Below are 25,348 nucleotides of genomic sequence, written 5' to 3'. Positions count from 1 at the left end.
GGAAATCTAGAAATTAAAGAGCTAATTAAATTTATTCTTAGTAATTTTTAAGTCCCTGTATCAATACATATGCACAAACTTCTACCAAAAGCTGATAGCGGGTGATCCTGGAAATTGACTTGCATGAAGTCTACTTTGATTAATCCTTTCCCTGGGCAAAAAAAAACTAACCTTTAAGAGAAATTTCCAAGAGATTTATAAATAGTGTTACTGGAACTGAACAAGAATGTCAAAAATTATGATCATGATGAGAAAGAGAAGTAATGAAAGGCTGACCTATTTTTTGTGAATATTGTGTTGATAGAGGAGCTCTTTATTTCATAAGTTTTAAAACAAACACACTGTAAAATATTCAAATAGTGGTCCCATTTCTATAAGTGTTATCATCAGAGTTATATTTAAGTGATATTTATTTATTTATTTTACTGGAAATTGAACCCAGGGCCTTCGCACTGAGCAACATCCCCTGACCCTTGCCACGGCAAGACTCAAAGTTGCAGTCCTCCTGTCTCATCTCTTCAAAGTACTGGGATTACATCCTGCATGTGTTTTAAAATGTTTCAAAACATATTCTAAAAAGAACTAGAAGAAAGCCTCATTTGTTTTAATAATTTTAGGATATCAGCCCCAAACAAATATATGTTTGCAATTTTCAAAATACTTGGCTAATTTATATACATAAACATAGATAGATATAGATATAGATATTGCTTTGAGCATGTGTTGTCAGCTGGAGCTCTGATAGGTAAAAGAGACAGCAAGAGTCTGTTATTATTAATATAAACCATTGTTTTGTCTATCTTTTATGGTTTTTGCATGCATTTCCTGAAACACAATTCAGTAAATTTTAAACTCTAAATTTAAAAATTTTAAATACATAAAATGCATATAAAACTTGCAAGATATTACACTCAAATTTTTATATTTGGATAATTTTATATTCAGTTTCTGAAACTTTTTCAAAGGAGACAATCTGAGAGGCATGATACTGATTAGCAAGGTGAACATAAATCACAGAAATGTTTAACTCTCTCTTGTGAAGAATTTGCCTTCAACTCTTAAAGGCAAAAGTAAGGTAAGAGGACCATCAAGAAGAGAACTTGAGATTTATCCTGCTTGGAAGAGGAGGTTAGATGTCTCACAGCGAGGTTGTAACTGAGGTATCTGCTGATCATCTGGAGTTAGAGTTGCCCATCCTGTTGCCTCAAAGTGAGGCAAGAGCACCAGGCCTTTGTGAAGAATTCCAAAAGGGTTACTCAGATCTCCACCAGCAGCAGCCAGGATTCCCAGCAACTGAAGAATAGGAGCTTGGATGATGGGGCCTTTTTGTGGAACACCACAGAGTTCATCACAGTCCACCCTTTTCGGCTCAGATCTACTTGTTTCACACAGCAAATTCACATCTGCTAGAAATTGGTCTTCTGGGATTCTGGTCAGTCTCATTTCCTGGGAGACTTAAAGGGAAGCTGCAATACTAATGCTGCAGTTGATCTCAAGGTTAAATTGAAACTTTGTTTCCTTTCTTTACCATACATTCCAGGTCCCCTTTCTCCCCGTAAAGCCCTTCTGAGGCCTTGCCTATTAGCATGTCCTAGGTAATATGCTCCTCTCAGGCTGTAGCTACTGCACGTATCACTGACAGTTAAAGCTGGCACAGGTCATCTGGAGCCAAATCTAGTCTCCTCTATGCCATGTGTGAAGCAGCTCCACCAATGATTGATGAAGAGTGAGAACTAACCTTCCTACTATGACTGCTTTCTTTACCTGTTCACCTGTTGAGGTGAAGAACCTAATGTGATCAGGTAATGGTTGTGGCTTAAAGATCCGTGTCCTGAGATAGAAATTATTTCCTTCTGGAAAATAGGACATCTAGAATTATACAGACCAAAGTTGTTAGGTCAGAAAACACAACTTACCCAAGTGAGTTCCTAGGAGAAGCTGTAGCCCTTGACTCCTAATTATTTTATGTACTGGGGGATCCCATATCATAGCTGCTGATTTAGTGTAACACTAGGCACCTTAAAGGATGGCTTCCTATCTTCTCAGGACATCAGTTTCAAGGTGGCACCTCAGCTGCACTTCTAAAAGGCTACTGTCTCATCAGTCGATCAGGTTGGAAGCATCAGGATAATGTGAAACGTGTGAGGATTAGTGATTCATGTGTCTACACCTGCATCTCCTCTGACTTCAATAAGCCCTTTGTACTGTGCTGAGGCAGTGCTTCAAAACATTCTGAGTTAACAGATCAAACACTCTGTAAATGTGTCGGTAACAATCGTGGCAATGGCCCAGTTGGCAACATATACAAATCCACATCTTCTAGTTAAACTGAATTGCTGCCTCTTCTGTTCCAATGTAGTCAACCAAGCGTCTGGTTGATTTCTGTATTTATTAGGATTCTCTAGAGAAACACAGAAGCAATAGAAAACACATGCATAATTATGAAAGGGAGCTTATTAGGTAGCTTATAGGATCAGAGGCAGGAGAGTTCACAGTGGCCATATTACCACCCTGTAAGATCCAGTAACTGCTCAGGCCAAGAATATGGAAGGTGCAGAAAAAGAGAGGTTAAGAAGGTAGCCTTGCTCAAGATTGAAGGCCTGGGAAGCTCACTATATAAGTGTGTTTTAGATGAAGAAACTGGAAACCTGAAGACTAATGTCCAAAGGCAATTGTAACAAAGGTACTTGTTTGGCAAGGCTAGAGCTCTCCAGCTGGCCTGACTTCCTTCTTCTTCCCCTTTTATTCCATCCAGGCTACAATCCTACTGGTTGGTGCAATGCACAACTGGAGTGGATCTGCTCTCCTCAGTTTCCTGACCTACATTTCAATCATCCACAGGCACACCCTGAATCATACTTCACTAATCTGCTAGGTGTCTATTAACCCATTCAAGTTGACATATGTGATTTACAGTCACAGGCTCCTTGAGGTGTGATATTTTCATCACCATTTATTTCTATCCATGTTAGGTTGGGCACGTGGCAGTAGTAGGTAAAATAAATTGCAGTGAATAGCCGCCCACATTTTTGTGGTTGTGCGTAACTCACACCTCTGTCATATCCCTATTTGGTCCATGAACCCATTGTGCCAGCACCGAGGTGATTGATAATAAATACTGGTCAATGCTAAACACTTGAATAATTTTGTTAACTTGTTTGTGTAGTGCCCTTCCAGCGTGGATCTTGCTGGTGAGTGTTAAATGTGAGATAGCAGTCCCCTCTTATCTGTTTTAACTTTCCATATCTTCAATTACCACTGTGAAAATATTACATGCTCCAAAAGTATTACAAGGAAAATTCCAGAAATAAGTAATTTATAAGTGTTAAATTCTGCATTTTTCTGAGTAGTATGATGACATCTTGTATGGTTCTGCTCCCATGTGATGTAAATCATCTCTGTGCAATGCATCCTGTATATATTAGGTGTCTGCTACTTAGGAGTTGATTTTCTCAGTTTTCAGACAGTCACACTATCACTGTGTTTGTGTCCAAGTAACCCTTGTTTGTTTGTTTGTTTTGGGTACCAGGACCTTGTGCTTGGCAAGCACAGTGCCACTGAGTTAAATCCCTGACCCACCCTTGTTTTACTTAATGATGGCCCTAAAAGACAGAATAGTGATTCTGGCAATTTTGTCATGGTATATTGTTATAAATGTTGTATTTTATTGTTGCTATTAATTTTTGATGCTATTCCGTATTTTTAAATTGAATTTTATTGTGACTGGGTGTGTAGGATAAAAACATTGCATAAGAAGGATTTAGTACCATCTGTGGCTCTAGGCTTCCCTTGATGTTCTAGTGCATACTTACACAGATCTTCACCTTTGGTATCCATTCAAAGGTACACTGACACTCCTTATCCCACAATCTCTCATCTTTTCTTTTTGTGGACCCTGTCCAACCAAATATGCCACTTGTCTCCACCATGAATCTTTACCTTGGTCAAGTTTCCTTTCAACATAAAAGTGATTACAGTGCCAGCTGCATTTAGAAAAGTGATACACAGTGAAGAGTCTCATGTAACTGCTGTCTTGCAGGGTCTGCAAACTATGTCTTTTTTCCTCTTGCATCTGCTGGTCACAAGCGACTCCTTTCACTATGTTGCTGTAGGTGTTGGCTCAGAGAAGGGCCCCAGTATATCAGTAGTAGGTTCATGGAAGTCTACTTTATCTTTCCATGCACTTATATTAAAAATTAAGCTCATCTCGCAAAGATGATATGGTCCCATCAATATGTTAACGTGGGCATGTACAGCAGATGCCCAATTTGAAATTGCATACATTACCAAGGTGCAGGTTTCTTGGTTTCTGTTTTTGTTTATCAAATAGACCTCAAAAAAGCCCTTCACAAAATAAGATCTTGTTAGAAACTGATACATATTATGAAAAGGATACAGGTATGAATCACAATACTGAGAAAGACAATGACTGTTGGTCAAGATAGAAGGCTGCTCTGCCAAGGTGGTATCTGATGAGATCTGGGTAATATGGAACCAACTATGGTTTCATGCCAGATTATGACAGTAGAGAAATCTCCATTCTAAGTAGAGCAATTGATTACCCAGGGCAGCTCATAGGTCCATGGGGCCAATAGGTCTATTCTATTCTTTATCTTTTACCATTACCCTATCTATCATTTAGAAAATTGAGCTAGTTTTAATTAAAATTCACCATTTTGTGTGATGAATTCTTTTAAAAACTGCATGTCTGTTTCCCCCTGAAACTGCTATTTTGAAGCCCCAACTTCTAATGAGATAGCCGTAGGAGATGGGACTTTGAGAAGGAATTAGGCTTAGATTAAATCATGACAGGGGAGTTACTATGATGGGATAGGTGTCCTCGGTATACAAGGACTAGAGTTTTCTCTCTCCGTCATATGAAAATTCAACAAGATGACAACCATCTGTAAACCAGAAACTCTCACCAGACACTGGCTTAGAATTGTGACAAATAAATGTAAATTGTGCAAGAAACTCAATCTATATATATTTTTAGCAGCCTAAACTGGGCAAGACAAATCCTAATATAAATTCAACGTATGCTGTGTTGGGTTAGGACTGTGGTGGAAATCCTATTACTTTAAATCAACAAAAGACAGTAAGCTGTAAGTGTAAGATTTGCACGGACCACATAGCTATGCTGAGGTGGCTGCTCAGAATTTTCCAATGAAACTGTTCCTTGAATACCTCTAAATGTAGAGGCAAAAAAGATCTGGATATTACCTTGCACCAGGAATGGCTATCTGACCAAGTTCTGGACAAAAGCTAATTAGCACAGAGGTGAGAGAATAATTGAATTATTTACTGATTTAAATGTTAGGGTGTGGTTGGCACTATGTGTCTATGTGTTTGATAGAAGACAGGATAAGCATTAACTTCACAATGTATACATCATGAGCAGGAAGTTACAGATTTCCTAGTAAAGACATTTTCTCGACAAAACGGCTTGTATTATGTTGAGTAAGGGTGTGATTGTGAGTTTGAGTGGGTTTTCAGAAAAACGTTTACAATTCTCAGCAGTGGAATTGTATCTGTCTGGAGGCAATCTCAGACACTGTGCATGACCATAAGTTTAGAAACATGGTGAAAATATTATATTTTCTGTCCTTTTTCTCATAACTATGACATTAATTATTAAGTTCAACTTAGTACAAAGAACATACATAAGAAAAAACACTCAGTAGGTAACTTAGTGCAGTGTATTAAATGGAAAGGACATAATACGGTAGGAAAAAGTGAATGAAATATTTGACTGCAATCTAAATTGTCTCTAAATGAAAACAATTAAATTACACAATTAAAATTTTCTGAACTTAGATTTCAAAATAAGGATATAGTGCACTAACCACTGTGTAAAGCAAATCACAAAAGAACTTCCTTCTTGGATAAAAGCCATACTGGGAATTTGAACCCAAGGCTTATGAAGCTAAAAGAACAGCACCATCTTTCTCTATGGGTGAAGAGTCATATAGAAAAATCATACTTGAAATACCTAAATTAATCTATGACCTTTGGATACATTTGAAATTAGTCCCTATTTGCTCAGCAAGTGATCAGTCTTAAAAATACGTCATAATCTAACATTCTGAAGTCATGAGCAAAGCCTAAGAAAAATAAAAATTCTTCTTGTTTTTCTTGCCACAGTATTTTCAGAAAGCATCAGAGGCATAATAAGGGCAGATTGCCAAGTTTGAGACTAGGGATATCCTTGAAGACAGCCTAAACCAAAATAAACACAAAAACAAACATGTCTACAATTAAAAGATAGTAACACTGCATTATAATTAGTTGTCTTAGGAAGTAAAGATGTTTTCAGTTAACTGAATGGGTGACAATTACTTGGATTATTGTCATAGTTAAAATGTCAGTGTTAAATGATTGCTTTAAGCACATAATAATAAATTCTGCATTCTTAAGTGGCAAATACAACAAAGCCAAATATAGAAAATGTCTTACTGGAAGCGAAAAAAAAAAGAAAGAAAAAAGAAGAACACTCAGCACACATTTTGAAACACAGGAACAGAAGAAGAACAGCTGTAGATAAACAAGCATGGTGGTGATATTTACCACTTCACTTATAATGAGGAGCGAGTCAAAATTCATGGGAAAAATCCGCTTGTGTACACACCCCCCATTTCAGAAGTAAATACGTAAGGAGGGATGACAAGAGAATTCTCCAGAACCTAAAAGACCTCTTGCTGGAAATCTGGGTTAATTATAACGTTTATAAAAATAGCATTGGTTAATTTCACACCTGCGATTAAATCTGACATGATTTCCTGGGATATGTTATGATCACATTGTAGTCCTACAAATCCTATTTTCCCTGTGTCAGTGTTAATTGCACTGGATTAACAAATAACAACTGTCATTTGATTATACTACTGCTGTTGGTAGCATCTCACACCCAGCACAGATTCTCACTGCCTTCTGGATCCCCAAGTCTCCCAAGCAACCACGAAGCCCCACAGCATTCAGCAGTGGCAGTGCTCTCCTGCAAGCCATGCTGCCCGGAAATTAAGGCCCCAGCACAGGAAGTTATCTCTAATACAAAATGGTGAGAAGGGATGTGTCTTCCCATTTCAAGTAAGAATTTAATTAGATATGCTTTTACGCATCCATCAGGATTCAACCAATAGTCTTTCAGGCGCTGAGTAGAATGGAGCTGAAATATAGTCAGCTCTCCTTATCTGTGGGCTCTGTATGTATGGATTCAACAAGCACAGATAGAAAATATATGAAATAAAATGTTTGTATTGAATATGTAGACATTTTTCTCATTATTTCCTAAACAGTATAGTATAACCAAGCATTACATAGCATAAACCTTGTTTTAGGAGTTATAAGTTATCTAGAGTATACAAGTTTCCAATAGGCTATGCATAAATCTATGTAAATACTATGCCATTTTATATAAGGGACTTGTATATCTGGGGTTTTGAAATCCAAAGATGTTCTGGAAACAATCTTCTGGTTGATACCAAGGGATGGCTGTATCAGTCGCTGTACCTCTGGTTCCCTTTCCTGAGGAAAGAAGCCACACAACGTTACCATACTAGTAGGAAAGCTCTCAGAGATCAGAATGCATAAGGGACCACTGTAGCTGGGAATGTTTAAGAGCCATCTGCTGAGAAAACGGTTTCTGAGGTGAACTTTGAAGGACTGGAAGGATTTGTCTAGGAAAAAGATAAGATTTGGGAATTATTAACAATAAGCAAGAATAAGCAAACTAGTTGCCTTCATCTTTCTTCAGAGTGAGGAAATCATTTTCCCTAAAAAGGCCCTGAGTATTAATTTAAAAAGAGACCCAGAAGGTCTTGTTAATATCCAGAATTATGTACTTAAAAAATAGAGAGGAAAAATTAATAGCTACCTTTTAAAAAATGCTTTATCTCAGCCAAATTATTATGGTATTTCTTCTCTCTCAGAATTCATATTCCCAGGAGAGTTAACTGGTATAAGCTTCCAAATTTATAACCTTGAAGGAAAATGATCTTCCTTTAAAGCTAAGACACTTTCTAAAACTTTGTTAATAAACAAATATATAAATAAATAAACAAGCCTAGAAGTCTCCTGGTGCTGAACCCAACAAGCATCATGTGCATTAAATCACGATTCGGGCCACATGTCATTGATCAAACAGCCAGTGTGGCTCTCCCATACACGTGCATCAGCCAACCTGACATAACGACTCCCAAATTGCAGGAAAGTGTAAATATGCCACATGCCACCAACAGCAAGTGGTGTCATTTGAGGTGACCGCATTCTTATTTGTACTAGCTTTCAAAATGATAAGAAAATAGAAACAGTAACTGGGATTGCCTTCTCAAAGGCTTTTCAGCCCTTCTTTCTCCATCACAGAAAGACTACAGTTTTAGCTTCAGTAAGGACTGAGTTAAAAGTGCAGCTAGCCACTTGCCAGCTACATGGCAAGAGGCAGATTGCATTTTCTGAATACAACCTCATCCATTTTTATAACAGGAAAAACACACACCTGAAAGAGTTCTTGTGAGGAAAAATAAGGACAACAGAGACACTCACTCTAAGCTACCTCGCTCTAGCAGTAAAATACTCGAATCATTATTTGATCATCTGTTTCAGAAACCATGACTGAGTGTTCACAGCGTAAGAGAGAGCCAAGGAGAGAGAGCCACGTTCCCAGGGTGACAGCTGAATGCAGAGGGGAAAGATTCTCACAGGGTCATAGCTGCGTGTGGGACAGTGAGGCCCCAGGAAACTCCACCATGTGTCTTTTCACTGCCCTTCTGCATTATTTTTAAACTGTTTCCTAACAATAACAATTTGATAAAATAATTACTTAACCAATGGGGATAAGGGGGTATTTTAAATGTTGTTGAAACCATAATCTGCTAGAAGTTTAAAATATACCTCAGACTTCTCTTCCAGAGCCATTTACAAATAAGTATGCTGTCTGAATTATGAAATACAAAAACATATGGAGAATTTAACATAAACCAAGACTATTTCATTACAACTGCTGTGAATATGAATATTGGAAGAAAGACTTATTAATGCATTTATTTAGACCTCAGGGTCCAATTCCTTTTAAATGCTTTTGTATAATGAAAAAGTAAGGCCAATTGTTTGGGGAATCAGGATATCTTGGGATAATACTTTCATTCCACTCACTATTTAGTATTTTAAAAATTTCATCAGATCCACTTATTGGCTTGCCATTGTTCCACACACCAGATGAAGAAAAGTACAAATGACATTTTAAAACCAGGATGGTTTAAATAATGACTTTTTAGAGTGTTTACAGGAGCTCTCAGTATTTCAAGAAACCAAATGTTTATTTTTTCTAGAAATCCCACAACGTAGTATTAAGCATTTACTGGCAAGCTACAAGAGTATCACTGAAATAAATATTAAAACAATGTTATTCCTATGGGAAGAAGAGGCCTGGGGTCTATTTGAATTAGCAAGTATTTTAATAATCGGAGACCATTTTAGTCAGAAAGTCTGAGTATTGCTCTTTTCATCTGTCTTCTCCTGTCTAATGAAGAGCAGGGATCCGAGTGTCACAGAGCATTCGTACTGGCAGAGTCAATTCTCAGGCCAGTGAGTTGCCAGGAAGCGTGCTCCAAAGCTCGCATGTGCATCTAGCACTATGAAAGCATACTGCAGTGACACTATCTATAGCTCTATACAGGAGAGATGAATAAATCAACCTTGAATGACGTTCTAAGAGTGTCTAATTCCAATACAGAGCTCCCAGCAATGATTGAAATTTAAAAAGCTGCTAAAACACAGTGATAGGACATCCAGTCTTGTTGTGAATGCACTGAAGCAAAGGTTAACAATAAACTCAAAGAAGAAATGAATATGCACCTGGGGCTGGATGTTGTGGCTATGTGGTGCACTCTGGTGATAAGCAGCACCTGTGTCAGATCCTATGCATTCAGAAGGTCCACACATTTTGACTGAAAATAAGAGTTCTACTTTTTTTTTTCAGTTCTGCACACACTGGAAATGTCGAATTGCAATTTCAATGAAAGACACATAAAGGGTTCGGGTTGTCTGCCAAATTCTACATTTTGAATAGGTACTGGTAAATGGGAATTTATTACAGCAAAATGATTTTAAATAGGCCTGCTTGTGTGCGTGTCACTGTGTCCGTGGAATTGTTAATACATGGTCAGCAGTCCACAAACACCATTGCCATGTCTTGGAAGAACATGTGCTTTCTTTTCTAGATAGGTTCGTGTTCTCTTGTTCTGGGCATCAACTTACTTAGATAAGCCAAGAGTAATGTGTCTAGAATCGCCTTCCTGATAGAGTTTTAGGTTATCAGCACCCCACCGCAGGGCTGACTTTTCTATTAACAGGCCACAATTAGCAACATACTTTGGGGACCTATACAAAAAGAAAACACAGGGCCTGTTGCTCAACAGCAGGAAAAATGGTGCCAGTAATGGAACTAAACTATAAAATGTTTCCTTTCTTCTGTCGTTATCTCTCTTGGCCCATTGTACTTTTGGAGATATGCTGTTGAATGCTGCACTTCCTTGGACATGATGAAACTCCTCCATGCAGACTTGCCAAGGTATCTGGAGTGTCCTTCTGTGATCCAGGCTATGCTTCCTGACAGCTGCCAGAGAAATTCACGATTTCCCCAGCTAGGCATGGGAACGTATATGGCCACAGTCCATTTCTTACTATTACAACAAAGTGCCTTATAAAGCAAAGAGGTTCGTTCAGATCCCAGGGCTGGAAGTGCAAAAGCATGGTGTCAGTATCTGCTCAGCCATGGTGAGGGCCTCCAGGCAGATGTAGGATGTTCAAGAGGGAGAGATCACATCACACAACAAGAACTGCAGAGAGACGCGGAAGTCAGGTTTAGGGCTTCACAACAATTCCTTCTCAGGAGAACTAACTCAGGCCCCCACAAGAACAACTTAAGTGTTCTCAGGGGCAGCACGCATCAATGACCTCTTCTGAGATTCCCTCTCATATACATATACATACACACACACATGCAGAAGTTCAAAAAGATTCATATCTCTCACCTTATACTAAAGTAAAATCAAAACGGTTTAAAGATCTAAACATTTTCTAAATATTCAAACACTTATCTTGCTGGAAGATAAAACAGGTTAAACTCTTGACTTCATAGACATAGATCAGGGCTTTCTAAACTACTAAACTACTAAAATAAGACTGAGATCCCACCTATTCTAGAAGAATGGCCATCATCAAGAAAACAAATAATAATTGCTGGCGAGGCTAAAGGGGAAAAAGGAACCCTTCCATACTATTGACAGGAATGCAAACTAGTTCAATCTGTATGGAAATTCCTCAAAAAACAAAACTAAGAATTCCACTCGACCTAGCTATTCCCTTCTAGATATTTCCCAAATAATTAAAGACATCATAGCACAGCAATATATGCACACCCATGTTTATAGCAGCACAACTCATAATAGCAAAATCTTGGAAATGGCCTTCATGTCCATTAACAGATGAACAGATAAAGAAAATATGGTATTTATTCCCAATAGTGTACTCTTCTGTAATAAAGGATAAATTTGATTCATTCATAGGAAAATGGATGCACTTTGAAACCACAATGTTAAATGAAATAAACCCATAAGCTTAAATATCATACAGCTTCTGGGCCCCTGCTTTTCTATGGGCAGCAGGCAGGTGAGAAAGCTACGTTAGCTGCAAACATAGGCAATTTCTTATCACACAAGAAAGCAATTCAGTGGGTAGAACCTAGCGCCTTGAGTGAAAACAAGAGAAGAGAATGGAGAGGACTTCAACATGGCGGCTGCAGTATTGGTGGTGGCTATGGTGACAGCCCAGCCCTGGTTGAGCAGAGTAGGGAGTGGTGGCATTTGGTTTCCCTAGGAATGGTGGGAGCTCAGTGGGACCGAGGTGGGACCGAGCCTGGGAAGCTAGCCATCGCCAGCACCTTTTGGCTTTTGGGACAGCAGCAGCATTCAGGTTCTAAATGGCTTCTAAAAAGTGGGGTGCAGGTTTTCATGGGACTTTCGGTTACCTTGATCATGTCCTATGTAAGATAGGAGACAAATTCAAAACACCAGCTAAAGTTGGTCTACCTATTGGCTTCTCCTTGCCTGCTTGTTTGCAGGTTGTCAGAGAAGTACCGCATGACTTCTCCTTGGAAAAGAAACAATTGAGTGGGCTGAAGACGTTAAGAAAAAACAAGAAGCCCAGCAGGAAGCAGAGCACAAGAGGAAGCAGAAGCTAAAGTGAATTCTAAGAGTGGCCCAGAGGGTGATAGCAAAACGAGCTTCTCCAAGACGCACAGTACGTCACTGTGCTCCCTCCTATTGACCCTATCCTTGACAGCTTACAGCACAACATCCTCACTCGGTCGCGGGTCAGCAGTAGTGCCACGGAACAGAAAGTTCTCAGCCCACCCCACTCAAAGGCCAATTTCAATCCCGCTAACTTCGAATGTGAAAAAGACCCACTTGATAATCTGGAGTTTATTGATGAAAAGGAGGAGCTAAGAAACATTTTGGTAAGAACCACTGAATCCATAATGGCTCAGTTATTAGACAAAAACTTGCCCAGAGGCAGCTCTGGGTCTGTGTTACAGGATGAAGAGGTCTTGGCATCCTTGGAGCAGGCAACCCTGGATTTCAAGCCTCTTCATAAATCCAAGGGCTTTATAACTTTGCCAGTTAGGCAACTGTGAAAAGATGCCACAACCTTCCAAAGTGTCCCTTCCTTCTATCCCTACAATAAGCAATATCAAATCTGTCTTTTCCCAAACTTAACTCTGACAACAACAGTCAGAAGACAGTCAACCTTGTGAGCACTTTCCATAGCACACCCTACCTCTGCAGGTAGAATTACATTCCGAAATCCCTAAAGATTTCTACCCAAAGCAGTGCCAGTGAGATCAGTGGGGACCATACTTTTAGACTTTCAGCTTTGAACTTGGATAGTGGCACAGAGGTGCCAGCTCTGACATCATCTCACATGCCTTCCCTATCTGTTTTGTCTCTGTGCACAGAAGAATCATCACCTTCAAATGCAGGTCCCACAGTCACCCCTCCGAATTTCTCAGTGTCACAAATGCCCAGCACACCAATCTGTCCCCAGGCCTATCCTGAACTGCAAGAACTGTCTTTCAGTGATGGGAAGTGTGTAGAGACAGTGGTCAACACGGGCTATTCATATGAGTGTGTCTTGGGAGCCATAAAGAATAAAGGAGAGAACATTGAGCAGATTCTTAACTCTCTTTCTTTGCACATGGACAGCTCTGTTAGAAGGGCTTCGACCCCCTTTTAGTGGAAGAGGCTCTTGAGATGCATCAGCATTCAGAAGAAGAGATGATGGAGTTTCTTCAGTTAATGAGCAAATTTAAGGAAATGAGCTTTAAACTGAAAGACTTTAAAGAAGTTTTGCTGTTACACAACAATGACCAGGTCAATGCTTTGCAAGACTTCATGGCTTGGGCAGGAGCCAGCTGAGGCCAGGCTTTGCCTAGGCCATGCCACGGAACATCCTACTATCACCATCAGGAGCCCCTGCAGAGCCCTCCTGTGGGGAAGGACAAGGGACACACTTCCCAATTTTCTTTTGTGGGTTAGAAGGTCAGGTGTGGTGTCTGTGCTTGCCTACGTGTTAAGCTAGAGAGAAAGTAGGGAAGATTTGGGTATGTTAATGCCCCAGACACATCGTGGCTCCTTTTATATTACATTTATTTGTATTTTAAGAAGTGGCCCTCCCACCTTGGCCCTCGTGATAGACTACTTGGGTCTTTCTGGGGTCTCTGTGTCCTCAGCCAGAACCTAGCTTGGCTACCAAAAAGAGTGGGGGAATAAATGGGGGGGCCAGACTCAGTGCTGATTTGAGGCTAGACGCTTCCCCTTCTGTCTGCACTTAACTTTAATCCAAGTGGAAGTGAAAGTTTCTTCCAGGATTTTGTTCATTTCCTCACCTTTTAACAAAGTTACACTGGTTCTGCGATGTCCGTGAGGTACAGAGAATGCACTTTTGCCATGGGGTTGAGTCTGCCTCTTCTGCCAGGCAGTCACCATGCTTTCTTGTCCAGGCTGTTTTTTTCAGTATGTGGTTTGCACCACAACCTTCTGCTGCCCAGGGCTTCAGCTTTACTAAACCACTGTCAGAGTGAGTAATCACTGGCCCCCTCCCAGCACAACTGATTGGGTGAGAAAACAGGCCACAACTTAAGTCATCAAGCACTAACATGCCCACAGCTCTCTCTGAACAGTATCCTCCAGCCTGCTTTAGGATGACACAAGTAACACATTCAGGCATAGAAATCAGTCTCTTTGGTTTGTTTTGCATTATGTTGTGTATAGTTAAAGATCTAAATACAAAGGAAAAAAAGAGAAGAGAATGGTGGCCTAGGAATGTGTCTGAACCCTAATCCAAAAAACTTCCCTGAACTTTGAATAACAGACCTGAAAATAGCACATGGCCAGTTGGATTTTGGTATTGCTATGAACAGTGACTAATATGAGCCCACTCATCCCTCACCTTTTGAAGGAAATACCTATACAGTTATTGCGTTGGATGGGGGGGCGGTGCACCTGAAGATGCATCCTTCTAGTCCTTCTAGTTCACTTGTCCCTGGACCAAGAGGAGCCATAACCGAATAGCTTCATACAAGATGCTTAGTTCCGATCTAGTGCTGGTTTAGTGATGAGATTCTGAATAATCTGACGCTGATGACATAATGGAATAAGACTCTTTCACTGAGTACATTGCAAGTATAAGGGATGTAAGTAATTATGTCTAGATAGAGAACAAGTATGGATTGCTTGCATGGAGTAATTGATGCATCCCATAAGTGTATATACTTATAGGTATGTAATTCCAGAATTCATATATTAGTGGCTGGGGACGTAAGAAGAAAAAATATCTTCTATCATGGGATTTCAGCCAAGTAAGGGTTGAAATTTACAGATAAAATACTACAAAAAATGGTAGAATTTCACCAGCATTAGCTGTTACAAAGGAAAAATGCACAGTACTATGAGAATCAAACAGAGATTTATCTGGATTGTGAATAAAAGACTAAAGACTTGTCATGTGGAGGTACAAGATCCCAACAATGAATGTAACTGCACTGTATCCCTAAAATGTACCAATAAACCCAATTAAAGCTGAAAAAAAAAAGACTAAAAAAAGGACAAGTCTCTAAGTAGAGAAAGAGCCTAGCAAGGATGCTTGCTAGGGAAAATTCTAAAGAATATGAATCTAATTGTAATTTTTGAAAGAAATCTAAACAGTATCAGGCCAAGCTATCAAGTACCACCAGTAGACAGTCTCAGTTCTAAAGTATGAGAAGAACCTAATGTTCAAAACTATTGCTTTAAGGCAAAGCAAAGAATAGATGTCCATTGGCCTACTTCCTAGAAAATCATATTTTGAAAAGACTTAATTCTTCTATATCGAAGTAAATACAACATAAAGGCTTGAGCAGAAGAATGCTGGCCCATTGAATACAGATTAAACTTTAGCATTTGTCAAGTGTTATTCACTACTGTATTTCTTATTAAGATAAAGGTAATAATTGATGAGCTGGCAAAACCTGTCTTTGTAAGTATTCCTCAAAAATATAAATAAAATAAAATGATCTGTATAAAAATCAGGCGCATTATACATTTTCAAATTTTGGCTTGTGATTTTTTTCCAATTTGTCTTCTGTGTGGAGAGTAACCATCACTGCTTGCTGCTGAGTGGCTCCAAATGTAACATGAATCAGAGAAGCCCTTGTCAATGAAACTTAATGGAAATATGTCACAGAAATTACCATTCTGCCCACTAAAAAAGTAGGAAGAAAACTTACAAATTTATCAGAAGAAAAACCTCTAAGTCATGTCTGCAGTAAGCAGCTTCTTTTAGAAGGTAAAGATTTTTATCGAAGTGTGAGAAAGAGTCAATAACAGAAGGTTCAGAGTCTTCACAAGGAACTGCCATTTTGATAAAATATAATTCTCATAATCTACTAGAAATGTTATCATATGTTTTCATCATATTGAATTTAAGTGATCATGATTAGAGAGAAAAAATGTACACACACTTTTGAATGCACAAGGAAAAATGTCTAAATATATTGCACATCAGCAACAATATTTATAAAATTAAACTTAACCATGTCCAATGAAAGCTAGAAATGTATCCAAGTGAATGAATGTCCTGGCCAGAATTATGCCTTCCCAAGGCTCTCATACTGTGTGAATTCAAGTGTCCTTGGGAAGTATTAATATGCAGACATCCCTCAACTTGCCTTGTGAACCTACTTGCTCATCAGGGTATGTGAATGGAAATGCAAAGCAGTCTATCTCCATAGTTACTGTGTGCTGTGACTTGAGTGTGATTGGAATGTGTCCCCAAGGGTTCAGGTACAGCAGGTGTGGTCCTCAACACAGTGAAACTAAATGGTGCTGTGACCTTTAAGAGGTGAGGTCCAGTAGGAAGAAGTCAGGTCTCTGAGGAAGTCAGGTCTTGGAAGGGACTCCTGACCTCTCATAAGAGGAAGCTGTCCTAAGAGTGAGCCTGACCCCCAAATTACCCTTTAGCTTCTGATCTCTTACTCCCACCATGATATCATCTGCCATTGCACCCTCACCAGAGGCCAAAAGAAAGGAAATGACTGATCTTGAACTTTTACATGTGTGAGCTAAATGAAGCTCTTTAAAAAAATAAAATGAGCCACTTCAGGTATTATATTAACAAAACTGGACTGATGAACTGTGGCACCACTGGAAGGAAAGTGAAAGATAGAGTAGTAGTTTGTACATCATGGTACAGATAAGGGAATAAGGGTCTTCCCTTCCTAGCATCTGCCATTATCATCCTTAACCTCACAAATTAATCTTCTCCAGTATTTTAGTTAACTATTTTAAATTCATTTGCAAGAATACCAAAAGAATTCTTTCCATATATGGAAAAGATACTATGAAAAAGGATCTATTACCTAAAATCTTAGGAATTGGGCTTTATGTTTTTGAAGACTATAGTAAAAATTTAAACCCAGTTGTAAATATATGAATATCTTTCCAAGAAAGTAGAGGACACCAAGAACACAATTAGTTTAGAGTACTCTATATATTTTGCTCTCAATGCTTTTAAAACTATAGTAAATATGAATTGAAAATAGCAAATCAAGTATAAAAATAACATTTATCAGTTCTTTATTTAAAAAATAATGTATTTGATGTATAAGTTCAAAGTGTCTTCCTTTATTTAAAGAAAATGTCAAATATCGGAGTAATTTAAGGATCATCTGGTAAACAATGCATAACAAATTACATCAGTAACTAGTTAAAAGCCCTGTAAAAATAACTTATCCTGTATCTTTACGTAATGTGATTAATTAAGAGCTGAAATGTTGATTCACAAAGACATTCTTAAAAAAGAACTAAATAATCTTCTCTGAACTCCACCCCCAAATTAACTTCTTGTTTAGACTGAGAGGTTAAAAACATTACCAGATACTCTTCATGAGTTCAAACGAAGGTCACAACCTCAAGACCACAATAAGCTCGTAATGTTTGACCTAGAACATTCTTCCTAAATAATTCTGTCTTCTTAAATTCAACGAAAGGAATCATTCACAGACTTAAATCCTCAAATGGTTTGGTAAATTCTGCCTTGAGTTACATTTTTCAATAAGTAGGATCTTATTTGGGAAGTAATGAAAAAGTCTTGACAGTGGAGAAAAAAACTGAGCAATTCATATATTTACTATATATATATATAATTTATATAGTCATTTAAACTGTTAAATACACATTGAGATTAATTCATGCTACATCTAAAAATAATATTCTATACATCTTTTGCTTTCTTTATATTTTCTCTTGTTCTAATTAGGCAAAAGCATATATTTACTATATATATATTATTTATATAGTCATTTAAACTGTTAAATACATATTGAGATTAACTCATGCTACATCTAAAAATAATATTCTATATATCTTTTGCTTTCTTTATATTTTCTCTTGTTCTAATTAGGCAAAAGCATATATTTACTATATATATATTATTTATATAGTCATTAAACTGTTAAATACATATTGAGATTAACTCATGCTACACCTAAAAATAATATTCTATACATCTTTTGCTTTCTTTATATTGTCTCTTGTTCTAATTAGGCAAAAGGAGAAAAGTTTAGCTGAGAATTCAGTCTACAATAACAAAAGCAATTCCACTGGTTTATTAGGCCAAGGACATATGCACAGACCAGATATGTGTGAATGTATGTAGAGGTGCTGGGGATGGAGGTAGAAGAGCAAGAAAGAAAAACACAAATGAACATTACAGAATGAGCTATTTTTGTACTTACTGCTTCTCAAATTAAAGCTACTATTAACCACTATGCTTTACTAAAAAACACAATAGCATATAATGAAGGAATAGATTTTTCCCCACAGTTTAAGTCAGCCAACAATTACTGATTAATAGTTTATTATCTATCATTCTAATGTTTAAGTAGTAAGAATAATATGAGAGTTCAGACTCAGCAAGTTGAAATACGAATGAGATTTTAAATTGTATCCCCAATTCCAACCACAGCACCTGACTCACAGAATGCTCTCAGTAGATATTCAACAAGTAAATTAATGAACAGAGGAGAAACATGCAATTTTTTCAGTATGCCAACATTTTGCAAAGAAAGATACAGAGAATTAAAATAGGCTTAAAAAGGTTGTCATATATAGACCTTTCAAAAATATTTATCTATGAAAAAGAAATACATGCTGTGGAACTATGATGAATAAAATGTGAGATCTTTCTAGAAATCGAAAAAGTAATACCCAATATTATACACGGTGCTATCAACCAGTCTATATTCATGAGGACCATGTAGATAGATCACTCGAAGAAAGTGCACTATCTTTCACAGTGTCCTCTTGCACTCAACTGGAAATCGAAATAAGCTAAGAAACTACAAGTTGTAAGAGTCTGCAGATAGCAACTAATACCAAACTGCACTTAAATTGATATAGGTTGAAGAACAATGTGATTTATTGACACTTTCATGAAATTTTTTATCTTGATATGCAAAATCTATTTCTTTACCTGTGAGGATACAAAAATAGTTACATACAACAAAGCTGTAAGTCACTTTGTCGCTCTTTCACCATTCTATGAAGACAACCCAACATTCATCAGAAGAGCCAGTACGTCTCTATATTACCCCAACCCTAAACAACTGGAAATGAATTCTTCTCTTCAGCGAACTGTCTTTGATCTAGCTTCTAGGTGGATTAGCCTGAGTACTCAGAGTAGACAAAACTGGGGAGTCCTTCCTCTCTTACCTCTGAGTATAACATCACTGGATTCCACTAGTTTGGGGGTATACTTATTTAAGAATGGATACTTGGCTCCACACCATCTCTATGGGCACTGACCATGCCTCATCAATGTGGAATTGGTTGACAAAGAATGTACCAAGGGCTGGAGAAGCTTGAGCTTGACTCTAGAGGGGAGATAATGGTAGCTGCTTTGAATTATTGGGCCCACTTGAAATATGGAGAATGTAGCATGTGTAGACACTGAAAATTCTGCTGAAGCAAATCCATATCTAACTTAAAAACTTTATCTTGAAATACCTGATTTAAAAATATCTATTACTATACTATTTGGAAAGTGGGAAAAGTATTACAAAGAATTTGGGTGAGCCTAGAGGAATGGGAGTTTATTTTTTAGCAGGCATATTCTGTGTGGTTTGTTGGTAGGGACTCATTTAAATCATTACCATATCCCCATGAGATAGATCATGTCATTATGCCTCAGGAAATGGAGGTATAAGGGAGGTAAAATTTGCTCAAGGACATTATTAATTGATAAAGAAACGATTTGAACCAAGTAGTAAATTGCATAGCTTGTGCTCTTTACCACTAACCTAAGCCATAGTTCTGGGTTAAAATGTCTCCAAGGGACATCCCAGAGAAGTACAGAAGAATAAAACCAACTCAAACCAATGGCAATTGTGAGTTAAACCTTATATTTTTCATAATTATAGTTGGTCTATATGAAGCATAATGTGTTTTGTTTGACTTGTGGTTGCAAATGTTTAGTTACTTAAAGTATCATTTTCAACTCTGAGGTTGATGATGGCTTTTGTTCTTGAACGGAAATAGTGCATGTTGATGTGATAACAGTATTTATTCTATTAAATCTGTATCCAAATATTTTGAGGAAGTCATTTAAAAATAGACTTATTCAAAACAAACTAAACAAAGGATACAATGATCTAGTTTGCACCATGATTTGTATGCCTGGCTTTCTAAACTTAGCAGCTCAGCATCCTTAAAATCCCTTTACTTGATTCATCACCAGCCCCATTCCCAACTGCAAAACCAATTTTGTCCCAGGAAGGGAAATTATAACAAAAAAGACAATAAAAGTGGCTCCCTGACTTGGTATAAAGGTCATTGCTATGGGCCTTTTGCTATGCTTGCACTTACTTTTCTAGTAACTTTGCTACTAAGAAAAACTTAATTTGCTTACACTATCCTTTCTTAAAGTTCCATCCCTAGTGAATTAAGTTCTTTACGTATTTCTTGAGCTTCTTTATGGTTAGATCACCTGGTAACTGTAAGACTGTGCGAAGAGAATATGGCAGAATGAGAAGGCCTGGCACCAATACTTATCTTTGGTAGTTATTGAATATGTGAGTGAATCTGGTGAGTTACTTGATTTCCTCAACTTTTAGGTTCTACATCTTCACCTTAAGAGTACCCACAATGATGAACTTACTGGATCTGGGTAAACTGTAATGCATCTTTGTATCCCCAGTACCGAGACTTCAGTCAATGTTCAGAACAATGTTTTATTTAATGAGTAAATACTCTTCCACTTTATTTTATGGTTCTTCCCAAAACAAAGTCCAGACTGACATGTTTTTAGCTCCCAATTCCTAGTTGTACCTTGACTGCTAAGGTTAAATCCGCATTGCCATAAGCTTTGCAGGTGGGTTCCATCTCACAAAGTCACATGGACTTGATATGATATTTTTTTGTTTGTTTCATTTTTTCCCCTACACTTCTCCCAACTAATATAAAGCTCAACGCATCAACATAAAATTAAATTCTGCTCTCATGGACAGCTTTGTTTTTCCCATTAGATAGTCAACCAGAACTAAAACCTCTAAGGCAATCTTCCAGACAAATGCTGATAGCTGTGCTGAAATACATGAGCAAACAGGCTCAGAGATGGGCTGATAGTTTCCCTACCGGTGCCACATTGCATTATGAGCTGGCAGAAAGTTAGGTCAGACACGGCCAACACCTGGAAAACTCATAGAGGCATCCAACCACTGTCATCCATGGCAGAAAACCAAAGATCGGAACTGAATTTCCTCCATACTACCCACCCCAACAATGCACAGTTGGAGAAGGAGATAGAAGCACTCTTTATGCTTGCAAGTGTATCACCAGAAAGCTTGTCATTTAGAACATGGCCATGATGTAGCATCAAGATGGAGATGAAAATCCATGTCTCCAAAGTTGTCATGTCCCACAATTACCTTAATGTGTCCCAGATTTGAACCTTTCATTGACATTCCTATTATGACTGGAACTGTTCCACGAGGGCCATGAAAGTACCATTCTCCAAGTCAAATGGTGGTGTCAACTCCACCAGTGAGCCTTGGACTGTGTCCAGCCTTCAGATGCCAAGGCAAATCTAATCAGATGGCAGCATTCTGGGAACAGGGCTTGCCACAGAATGGATGAAAAGCAATTGTACAACTTTTATGATAATCTACAGAGGGTAAAAGGACAAAGAGTGATATAGAAAAATACTGCAACTCCAACAGATGTGTAGTGAGCAACTGCATGTGGCATCATTGTTCTCAGTGATGCTGGGCATGCACACAGCCTCTGTCTTCAAGGAGACCGCAAGTTCCACAACAAATATAGAGGGAAGACTTAAGAATTTCAAGGTAAGAAATCTGGGTGAGAATCACAGCATGTTATGGGGCAAATAAGTTAAATTTCCTATCAACTTCCTCATCTATATAAAAGACATTCTTTAGAACAGAGAAAAGGGGAAACTGGTAAGCTGTGTGGATTAAAAATACAGTAGAACTGTGTTTAGTGAATTTTAAATGGGATGTGTTAAAGGTACATAACAAATTATAACTCTAAGAAGAAGAACATGCAAGGGAGTATCTTTATGATTCAGGGCACAGAAAAATGTATTTAAAACAGGACTCAAAATGCATAAACCATAAGGTGAAAGTGATGAATTAGGTAACATTATAAATAAGGATTTCAATTTAAAAAGGTACAAAACATAAAATTTAAGAGACAGATGACTGAGAAAAGATATTGAATAGAAAGATATCAGGTTAGAAAAGATACTGACAAAATGTGATATAAATAAAGTAAAAATATTTAGAATTTAACAGAAAATTCCACATATTAGCAAGAAAAATAAATGAAATTACCAAAATACAAAAACAAGCTAATCACAGAAGAACCTCAAACACCAGGAAGTGGATGAAAGACTATTCAAACTTATTTGTAATTACAGGATGCAAATTAAAACAAAAATGAAATATCTACTTGAGGGAGATCACACCAGAAAACCAAATAATACTACCTGTAGGAAGTCCTTTGAGAAAACAAGACCCTCGTGGCCAGTTACTGGTGGATAGAAATATTCTGCAACTACTTAGGTGAATAAAGCACACTTGTACATTTCAATCCAGCAATCCACTTCTAGGTGTAATTCAAGAGTAATTTTCATGTAGTACTATAAAAGGACATGCTTAACATTGTTTCTGAAAGTGGTATTGGAAATAGTCTACTTTCTCCCAATCAAAGGTAAGCAAATATACATTATGAAACAATGCACAGTTACTGGAATCTATTTCAATATCTGGCACATTATGTTAGTTACTATAATATTACATGCATCAATACAGACTTAAATCCATAGAATTGAGTAAAAGATATGAGAAATAGAATGGTATCTATAGACTAGTACCTTTTATGAGAACTAATGTGAAATAAATGGCATGTTTTTTAATGGCAAGAAATTTAAGAACACATGTGACACTCACTGCAATGGTGAAATTACCATTTTATTCATCTTTGTATCTGACATAATAATGGTTGGTACCAAATAAATGTGTCTTTGATAAATCAATGATTCAACTTGTGGAACAAAGAAAGTGTAAAACTTCAAGTAGATGCCACAGCAGAGACTATTTGCAAAACCGATCTATTTCTCAGAACAGGAGAAAGTTCTGGTTGATGACGAAGGTCGGGTCAGATTCAGGTCTGCACCTTTTGACTTTGAAGTCATAATTACTATTGACTAGTTGATCAGAGTCTGGAACTCAGGAAATGTTTAGATTTGGGTCTCAGCTCCTAGTGGATATTTTAGAAATGAAAGGAGAGAAATAAAGGATCAAGCTGAGGGAAAATGGGCCCAATATTTTGTGATTATATATAATACCAATTATTAAAATACTACAAGGGTGGGAGATGGTGTGTGCTGGAAAGGGTGTAAGAACTGGCCAGTAGAGAGCCAAGGGTTATTGAGTAGCCTCTGTGGAGAAAACAGTGAGGTGGAAGGGGGTACAAGGGTTGCAATAGTAGGAGGGTATGCAGAGAGTAAAATAGGCTAACTTATATCTCAAGAAAAAACTCCAAAATAAGCCAAACCTGACATTTCAAACTGTTTGGCTTGTTACTTGCTCTAACTACTTAGGAGCAAAACTAAAATTAACATATTGTAGAGTGGGGACATGGACAGAAAGGTCAGAAATCAAATGAAAAATAAGAAAAGCACTCAATCCCTTAAGGAAAAAACTGAATTATCTAAAGAAGCTCTGAAGCCCAAAAAATTCTCAACCAACTTTAATTTAAAACATCCTTAGAACTATTGCTCTTAAATTGTTCCCTTGATTCTGATCTGCTATCAGCCAGAATCAGAAAGGCACCCAAGACAAGAATAAATTTAAGATTTACTATTATTGAGCACAATTCTCCTGTTTTAGCTCCATGGGGTACAACAAATGTTTCTCCCAAAGAGGCAAAAAGAAAAAAAATATAAAAGAAAACTCTTCCACCTGTGTTCTTCTAAGAGAACCTTCATCTCTGAAAGCCTCAGCAGAATTCAGAGCTTTGCTCCCTGGCAGGTGTACATGACTCATGGGCCAGGTCAAGGAACTGTACCCTTCTGACATTTGCAACTCATGTCTCCTAAATATTTCTGATTCCTCCTAAATATTTCTGTCTGATGGGCTTAAAAATATTAAAGTGTTCATCGCAACAATTAAGCCACAAAGGGAAATGAAGACAGGAGATGTTTGCCAGAGATATTACAAAGAAAAAATATCAAATGCTTAAGAACTGTTTTAATTTGGGGATCACATTAGTGTTTCAAATTCAAAACAGCGGGTAAAGAGGAATGACAATTTAATGTAAAAGTATGATGTTCAGAAGAAAGAGGATAAGAATTTTCATTGTTGAAATGTGTCAATGGCAGGATGTCCTTTTATCATAGTTGGAAATGTAGAAAATTTAATGCTCCCCTCAAATTCAAGTGCACTTATAGAATTTTTATGAGCTACCATCAAACAGTGGAAAATTACGGAGAAGCACATGTACTGGTTTTTATCTACATGAGAGAAGTAGGGACAATAACTGTTTTAAAATTGTTAGACTTAGAATGGACTTGGAAGACAAACTCCTCCTGCCTCAAATTTTAGTCCATAGTCTGTGCAAAACTGTGAGAAAGATGTCCTACCTAAGAATGTCCCTGAGTATCAGGTGTTGAAAAGCTATAATGTCACCTCTATGTTTTGATATAGATTAAAAAGAAACAGATGTCAATGAGTTGCTGGCTCTTTTTTGGCCATATTTTTCAAGCACTGAGATATTCAGGATTTATATGGAGAAATACAAGATTCAGAGTCATCTACTGAAGCCAGCATTGTCCTGCTCAGTACTGCAAACGCTAGACATGCTCAGTAACGATGCATTAGTTAAGGACACACTGATAACACGATGGTGTTCTGGTATCACCTAGTGATGTTAGAGCTGTTGTGATATTTTACTAGCACAAGGCAATTCCTCACATGCAGTTGTGGTCATGCTGGCATTCACACAACTGCTGCACTGCCAGTCATATATAAGTGTAGCACATACCAATATATACCGTGTGTAATAACTATAATAATGAACAGCTATGTGTCTTGCATATTTACTGTGCTCTAATCATACTCTAGAGTGCATTTCTACTTATAAAAATTTTACTGCAAAAGTCTGCCCTATAAAGCAGCAGCAACTCAGACATCTCATGCTTAGCTTGTCCTTTTTTACATTATCTTTTCTTGTACTTT

At 37.7% G+C, this 25,348-nt stretch overlaps 1 protein-coding gene and 1 pseudogene across 1 annotated transcript in view; one reads left to right on the top strand and one right to left on the bottom strand.

Moving 5' to 3' along the window:
* Ofcc1 (orofacial cleft 1 candidate 1) overlaps window positions 1–25,348 on the bottom strand; it is a 539,007-nt gene that overhangs the window by 115,051 nt on the left and 398,608 nt on the right. The gene's annotated exons all lie outside the window — the stretch shown is intronic.
* Window positions 11,978–13,472, top strand: LOC104861411 (annotated as a pseudogene).

Source organism: Fukomys damarensis, unplaced genomic scaffold (assembly GCF_012274545.1).
Source record: "Fukomys damarensis isolate Sample0158 unplaced genomic scaffold, DMR_v1.0_HiC HiC_scaffold_10, whole genome shotgun sequence".
In the NCBI taxonomy this organism is placed as follows: domain Eukaryota; kingdom Metazoa; phylum Chordata; class Mammalia; order Rodentia; family Bathyergidae; genus Fukomys; species Fukomys damarensis.
This window is presented reverse-complemented; position numbering and strand designations above follow the sequence as displayed.